The sequence below is a fragment of the Schistocerca piceifrons genome, chromosome 4, assembly GCF_021461385.2.
Source record: "Schistocerca piceifrons isolate TAMUIC-IGC-003096 chromosome 4, iqSchPice1.1, whole genome shotgun sequence".
Classification (NCBI taxonomy): Eukaryota; Metazoa; Arthropoda; class Insecta; order Orthoptera; family Acrididae; genus Schistocerca; species Schistocerca piceifrons.
Window position 1 is genome coordinate 753,484,568 of NC_060141.1, and position 8,788 is coordinate 753,493,355.

Consider the following 8,788-nt stretch of genomic DNA (forward strand, 5'->3'; position numbering starts at 1 on the left):
TTGGAAGTTCTACAACCACATACTTTGGAACTTCAAAAGTAGCAAGATGCAGTTTGTTTATGATGCAGATGCAGCCAAGTACCTGGAAATGGCGGATGTCATCTGAAGGAGGAAGAAGGGAAATTGACTGCCTAGAACAGGTATATACATAGTGTTAAACATTAATTTTGTGTGTAAACATTGTTGAGTTGTGTTAATGTAGAATCATGGATAGAGAAAGGGCAAATGGAATATGTATCATTTAAAGAAATGAAAATATGCCTGTTTTTAATGATTTAGAAAATTAATGTCTGGAGAAGGGAGTGGAGACGATGGTGTTGTAAAATTAGAGGATTCAAAGTTTCACGATGGAGAGAGTAACAGTTCCACAATGGGTGAGACTGCAGGTGTAAAGCCTTGTAATTTTGATATCCGTAATGTTAAAGTTGAAAAGACTAATGTAAATCCAAATGGTGATGATGTTGTGAAAGAGCAAAAAGTTGTCTCGAAGGAACATAGTGATGTAAGGTTAAGTTTTGGGAATAATGAAATGTTAATGGCTATGGCTAGTCTGATCAATAGTAACACTGACAAAAAAAACAGTGGTCTGGCTAGTAACATGAACAGTAACGTGAGTAGTTTCAGAAGTGATATGTGTACTAAGAATGACGTAAGTAGTTTAAAGAGTGATACTGGCAGTAACATGAGTAGTTTGCTATTGACAGCAAAATTAGCAAGTTGGAATCAAGCTTTGACCTTAAGTTACAAAAAAGTCAGAAGGACCTTGCAAAGGCTTTAAATGCCTCTATTGAAAATGTCACTAGTAGTTTGGAAGCGAAAATAAGTACAGAAGACAACAATTGTATTACTAGAATTAATAGTGTTGTAGAATACTGTGATGGGAAAGTGGAAGAAGGAGTTGATTCCTGTATTGAGAAAGCTAACAGTAATTGTTCTGATAACAGAAAGGGTGTAGACTCTCAAATCCAAGTTACTGCAGATAATTTCGAAAGAGAGTTGGAATCAGTGGGAAAAAACCTAGAAGGGAAGTTCTTGACCACTATTGACAGTAAAATAGAAAAGCTAGGCAAGAAATTCTTGAAAATTGAAATTAAAGTAGATAATGTGCAGAATGTAAATTGTATTGGTAATAATGTATCTTCTCAAGTAAATTGTAAGAGTTTTAATAATTTTGAGAAATATGGTAAGGTGCATCCCTCAGATTTTATTAGGGAATTTAATAATCTGCCAAAGAATTGGAATGACCAAGAGAAAATGTCTTTTGTATATGAAATTTGAATCTTACAGTTGGGCAGCTGACATTTCAGAAAAATCTGCTTCGTGGGAAGAGTTCAGGCAAGTTTTTCTAGACAAATATTGGTCTAAAGATGAGCAACAAAGGATATTGGATGACTTCTGGGGTGAATGCATATATGATGATAGGAAGGGAACGATTACAGAGTTTTGTGAAAAGTGGATTGGAAAAGTGAAGTATTTGGATCTTAGTTGTGAGTCAGTTATAATGGGACTGGAAAATAAGTTGCCAAGTAAAATAAAAGACTGGCTTAAGCCAGCTCCTAGAGATAATATTAGTAAATTTTTGGGTTATGTGGGAAGAATAGAAAGAGCAAAGGCTCCAGTGGAAGGAAGTAGGGGTTATGGAAATAGGGATAACCACAATAGAGAACCCCATGCTAACAGGGTTAGACAGTTTAAGAACAGAGAGGATACAATAATGATATAAATTCTGGAAAGGGGAGAAATTATAGTTATGACAGTGGTCATAGAACTAATAGGAATTTCCAGAATGAACAGAGAAGAGACAGGAATTCCAGAGAAGATAGAGGTTATAATAATGATAGTAGTTACAGTAGTAGTAGGAATTTCCAAAATGCTAGAGGGCATAATGAGCAAAGAAGAGGTAGCAACAATAGGAGTTTTAGAGAGCAAAATGGGTATAATAACGATAATGCTTATAGAAATGGTGGAAATTCCTGGGTTGAAGCAGTACCAGATTATCAAGGGAGAGAGAGGAATGACAGATCAGACAACAGAGAGGGTAGGAATAACAGTGGGAAACACTATAATTTAAACTGACTTCTGCTCCAGTCAGCGTCCGAACTAGGGCAAGAGATTCAGCTGGGCTAAGATTTAGACAATTCAAACCAAGTGTAACCTATAAACATGACTATAGGGCTAGTGAAGATATTAGGGTACCAAATATACAGGTAGGCATTGTAGAAACGGTTTCCGAAGAACAGGAACCCACAGATGTGATAGTAACTAACATAGAAAGCATGGATAATTCAGGGTTTGATCTGTATGATGATATAAGCTGTAATAGGTTACAGTGTGAAAAACCATTAAAGTGTTTGGCCTTATGGTCTGAAAAGGAAGACAGGGAACAGTTGGTTAGTCAGGCTTTAGAAGGAGAGGATAGTGACAACAAGGTTGGTTTGGATAGTGATTCATCAAGTAATAGTGATGCTAGTGAAGTAGATGAAATGTTTGAATTTGTGTATGATGAGAAAGATAACCTAATTAGTAAAGAGAGGATAATGGTTGAAGAAGTGAGAGATGAGGAAGATGCATGTTTTGTAGGTGACATTATTGAGGAAGGGGATCATGCGGTTTGTCACTTGACTGTAACAGAACCAGATAATAGTTTTTCGAGGAGAAAAATCAATGAGGATTTGTTGTATGAAGAGAACCCTAAGGATAATAATAATAGTAACTGGCATCATATAGTTATGGCTAAGTTACTAGGTACACCCATAAAATGCTTGTTGGACAGTGGAAGCGAATTGAATGCAATATCTCAGGTATGTTTTGAGTCAATTAAAGACAATAAAGAAGTGCTGGTCATGCATGTATCTGGTATAAGGGTAGCTGGTGCTACTGGAAAAATGACTAAGTCGATTAAGCAGGAAGTGCTGCTGACTGTTGAAATTTGTAATCAATTACTTGAGTGTAGATTTTTGGTGGTACCAGGACTCAGCCTGGATATGATTCTGGGGACCGGATTCTTGTGTAAATGAAATGTGAATATAGATTTTTCTGCCGGTAAATTTAATTTTGTATGTGGTGGGAATAGATTTGAGATGAGTTTCATAGAGAAAATTATTGATGAAGAGAATAATGATTTAGATTGTTCGTTGAGATATCTGGCCAATAATAATGTAAATGGATTAGACGAAGGAGAGAAAATGCAAAGGGAGATACAGGAGAAAGTAAACAGTATTGAAGCTATAACCGAAGAACAATGGGGGGAGGTGAGACAGGTGTTAATGGAAACTAAAGAGGTATTTTCAGATAGGTTGGGGTTAGTAAAGCAAATTGTCTTTTAAAGAACACGAACCTTTCTTTGTCAAACCCTATGTTATCCTGTTTGCAAAAAACAAAGCAGTTAGGAGAGAAATACAGAGGATGTTACAGTGGGGAATAGTTGAAAGATCTAACAGTAGATACAACAACAGCGTAGTCCTGGAGAAAAAGAAGAATGGGGACGCGCGAGTGGTTTTAGATGTCAGGAAATTAAATGAGATAGTACTAAGAGAAAGGGATAGGCCTGCAAACATAGAGGAAAATGAATAGCTCTTCCCTTGGCTGAGTGTTTGTCATACTTCTTTTCTGATGCACTGTCTTGACTTCTATTTCTAGAACTCATGTTTTCTTCTATCTTAGTATAGTGTAATAAGTAATGAAAAATCAGTGTTATTGTACTATGTTTTTGTGATTGCTGGAGGCTACAACTCTTCTACTATACTGAAATGTATTAAAGTTTATATTTGACTGCAACATGGAGTGTTGGGACTGTGACAAAAGTGACAGTGATTAATATTATGGTGAAGAGCCATAACTAGTGAAAAATAGTATGTAATTGTTTTATTCACGTATTGTAATGTGCTAGGCTGAATTTGTGGCTATCTTAGGTTAATAATGTACTTTTGGAGGGTGTTATTATCATATGGAATTGTTGTAATTTGCCATTTAATATATCAAAGAAATTGGAGAAGCAGGGGGGTTAGTTCAAGGTTTCTACTGTATTACAATGACTTGGAAACTTAAGTGAGTAAATGGAAGAATATTGGCAGTCACAGTATGTAACAGCATAAAAAGTATTGACTGTAAGAAGTTGAAGGTGATTCTTGTCCTGATTTAAGAGGAACATAAAATAAAGTGGTTTTGGAAAGTTATATTTGTTGGATTGATGACCAAGTAGATGTAGTGTTGCAGTATATTATTGTACAGTGATTAGACGAATAATCGAGTATTAAGATGTAATGGAATGGTGTAATAATGAGTTGAAGAAGTATGAGATTTATTATGATGTCGAATCTAGGTGAAGTATGATGTTATGATGATGTTGATGTTGATGAAGTTTGAGGTTGAAATATGAGTAAGAAATCTTCAAGAATTATTATGATGTTTATGAATTTTGAGGTCATTGAGGATTTTGGTGAAAGAGTAATAAAGCTTATGTTTAGGGACTCTGTGTAATGAGATATAGTAGGACATGTTTAATTGGTCATGCGGAATAGATTGATAGTGAAACAGTGATAATTTTGAGAAGGCAGTTAAGTAATCTTTGGCAAGAGGAAAGGTAAATCTGGTGGTGAGCTTATGGTGAAAATACAAACATGAAATAAGATGTGACTTGAACTGTGAACTAATTGATGAAGTCAGGGTTAAGTAATGGGTCAGCTTAAGCAGAGTAGGAACCTGAGTGAACAAACAGCAGTCAGAGTTGTATTATAAATAATTATGTAATGGCCTTTAACTAGTGATGACAGAATTTGAGCATTTTGTGGGCACAATAGTATTTAAGGAAATTAGTAATAAGTTTGAAGGTGACAGGATCAATTGTAGATTAACGGTAGTAAGTTTTTGCGCGTGTTCGTTCTGTTTCGTGGAAGCATTTTGTTTAGGGGCTCCCACTTTCTTAAAAAGTAACATGTAATTTTCTTAATAAAAATTTGGTTTTGCAGGGTGAATTATTATTATGTGTATGCAAGAAATGTATATAAATGACTAATGTAGTGATATTCTCGTAGTTTCAAGATCAAGTATGAAATAAGTTATGAAATAGTGTCTGATTGTATGTATTTATGTTTCCACGGAACACCACATTGAATGGTAGGAGCAGAGGAACTGAAGAGAATAGAGGGTGCATAAAGGACCATAGAAATCTAATACACTGCAAGAGTTCCCTGGGACTGAACATCAGTGAAAGTGAACGAAAGTGCTGACGGGTGCCGAATTGGTGATGTGTTGAAAAATTTATTATTAATTGTATTCAACAGCAGGGAAAAAGGATATGTGCATTCAAGTAAAAGTGGTAACTGTAATTGTTTTGAAATATCTAAAATTAAAAAAGCAAATTTGTATATTTTTATAAATAAGATTTTAGAGCCCGTGATCATAGTAGGAATAAAGAGAAAAATATGAAAAAAGTGTATAGAGTTAGTGTCAGTATGATGACTTGCCATTTTTGTATATTTTAGACTAGCAAATCCATCAATTTCCATTTCATATAAATTTATAGATTGGCTGGAGGGGGGGGGGGGGGGGGGGTTGTGATGTTCCAGGCTTATGGTTACCACACCTGCATTATGTATTACTAGATCAATACTCTCCAGCTATAATTAAATTCAATTACTTATCATAATAGGAAAAAGGTTTTTAGAAGAATAATAGCAATACCAAACAAGAGTAGTTACAATACCCTTTGTACCTAAACAGTCAAAATCAGAATGACATGTGACTTTATATTTGTACTTTGTTGAGTATTAGTGTTCAACAATGCAATGGACCTCACACCCACATTTCTATTCCTACATCTGGACTACTTAATATCACCAGTGTAGTAGGATTGACCAAGAGCTCATGAGATACAGGTTTTAATGTGAAGAAATCTATGTACTTACTTTACTTCAGTTGTGGCCTACATCATTGTAGTGAAATCCATTATGGTATCTTGTATTTATTAAACTAGCATATTTTAGCTCATGTATGCAGTCATCGAGGTACACCGAAGGCAAGATTTTTAAGGCAAGGTATTTAAACTATTTTTAACTACCTACCAACTGGAGGGACGTTACAGCAGAAAGAGAGAAGGGCCATACACTTTCTTCTTGCTCAATGCAAAGAAAATGTTCAGTTTAGGGCTATCATGAATATCCTGCAATGTTTCAGTCCTACAGTTATGTGTGCTAACCTTGCCACTTAAGTGAAAAGTCGACTCAGCAGAAAAGATGATTTCGTCCGAGAAATGTATTCGATTTAACATATCCACACAGAAGTACTTGCAAGTAATTTTATCAATTTCTTTTTATTGCTTGTATGATCATCAATCTGTACAATTTCAAATGCAAATGGTTTCTCAACACATGCCAAACAATCATATGTGGGATTTACAGTTCGTGAGATGCACGTTGGGTTGATTTCGTAGGGCTGTTGACAAAACGTTGTCTCACTCAGTCAGTGATGTTGTCAGATGTGCTTGGACGATCTGATGATTTCTCATGTTTACTGATCATATGCCCCCCTTCTAACAGCCATGTACCGCAAGTCTCTAGAGGAACGGAACGTTCCAAATTATTGGAAAAGAGCGCAGGTAGTCCCAGTCTTCAAGAAGGGTCGTCGAGTAGTTGCGCAAAACTATAGACCTATATCTCTGACGTCGATCTGTTGTAGAATTTTACAACATGTTTTTTGCTCGAGTATCATGTCGTTTTTGGAAACCCAGAATCTACTCTGTAGGAATCAACATGGATTCCAGAAACAGCGATCGTGTGAGACCCAACTCGCTTTATTTGTTCATGGGACCCAGAAAACATTAGATACGAGCTCCCAGGTAGATGCTATTTTCCTTGACTTCCGGAAGGCGTTCGATACAGTTCTGCACTGTCGCCTGATAAACAAAGTAAGAGCCTACAGAATATCAGACCAGCTGTGTGGCTGGATTGAAGAGTTTTTCGCAAACAGAACACAGCATGTTGTTATCAATGGAGAGACGTCTACAGACGTTAAAGTAACCTCTGGCATGCCACAGGGGAGTGTTATGGGACCATTGCTTTTCACAATATATATAAATGACCTAGTAGATAGTGTCAGAAGTTCCATGCAGCTTTTCGCGGATGATGTTGTAGTATACAGAGAAGTTGCAGCATTAGAAAATTGTAGCGAAATGCAGGAAGATCTGCAGCGGATAGGCACTTGGTGCAGGGAGTGGCAACTGACCCTTAACATAGACAAATGTAATGTATTGCGAATACATAAAAAGGAGGATCCTTTATTGTATGATTATATGATAGCGGAACAAAGACTGGTAGCAGTTACTTCTGTAAAATATCTGGGAGTATGCATGCAGAATGATTTGAAGTGGAATGATCATTTAAAATTAATTGTTGGTAAGGCAGGTACCAGGTTGAGATTTATTGGGAGACTCCTTAGAAAATGTAGTCCATCAACAAAGGAGATGGCTTACAAAACACTCATTCGACCTATACTTGAGTATTGCTCATCAGTGTGGGATCCATACCAGATCAGGTTGACGGAGGAGATAAAGAAGATGCAAAGAAGAGTGGCGCGTTTTGTCACAGAGTTATTTGGTAACCGTGATAGCGTTACGGAGATGTTTAGCAAACTCAAGTGGCATACTCTGCAAGAGAGGCGCTCTGCATCGCGGTGGAGCTTGCTCGCCAGGTTTCGAGAGGGTGCGTTTCTGGATGAGGTATCAAATATATTGCTTCCCCCTACTTATACCTCCTGAGGAGATCACGAATGTAAAATTAGAGAGATTCGAGCGCGCACGGAGGCTTTCAGACAGTCGTTTTTCCCGCGAACCATACGCGACTGGAACAGAAAAGGGAAGTAATGACAGTGGCACGTAAAGTGCCCTCCGCCACACCCAGTTGGGTGGCTTGCGGAGTATAAATGTAGATGTAGATGTCGATCATCCTGTTTCTACAAAAAAATTATCCCACTCATAAATTGTAGGCCTACAAGGTGGATCTTGGTACTTGGTATGGAAATTACGCTGAACCTTTGTTGCCAACTTCGATTTTTCAAACCAAAGCATACAGCTATCATGCTCGGGTCCAGTGAAGGCAGCCATCTTTAATGCAACTGCTGCTGATGCTTCTTACAGTGCTGAGACAAAACTTGATGTAGTTCCCTACAAATTGACGCTACAATCACCTTTGTAGGTACTATGAATTAATTTATATGAATTTTCAAAGTTGTCAAGGTCTTTTTGAAACACCCTGTAGTTATTTCACTATCTATTCGTTGAAATACAATTTGAAAAGTTAATGCTTGGTTGTGATGAAAGTACAGCCAAGCTTCTGATATAGGATTTTCAGAGAATGATACCATAACAAATGAACATTTATTTAGAGATCCAAAATATGTTTTCAGTGGATCAAAGATGGAAGACGTTCAACTGCAAGGAGTAAAGCAAGCCACCATGTTTTGCTATAGTCTAACTCATGTGTACTCCATTACGCCGGGTGATACGCCAGTATGGCGATGACAAATGCATGCTTCCAATGTGCGTTCACCGCGATGTCACCAAACATGGGTGCGACCATCATGATGCTGTAAACAGAACCTGGATTCATCCGAAAAAATGACGTTTTGCCATTTGTGCACCCAGGTTCATCGTGCCTGGTTACACATCTCGGTCACCTCTTCTTCGCATTGACGGCACTTTGAACAGGGGACATTACAGTTCAGATGTGTTATGACCCGTGTACTTGTATGAATATCAAGAGCTCAGATGGAAACCCAGTTCTAAGCAAAGAAG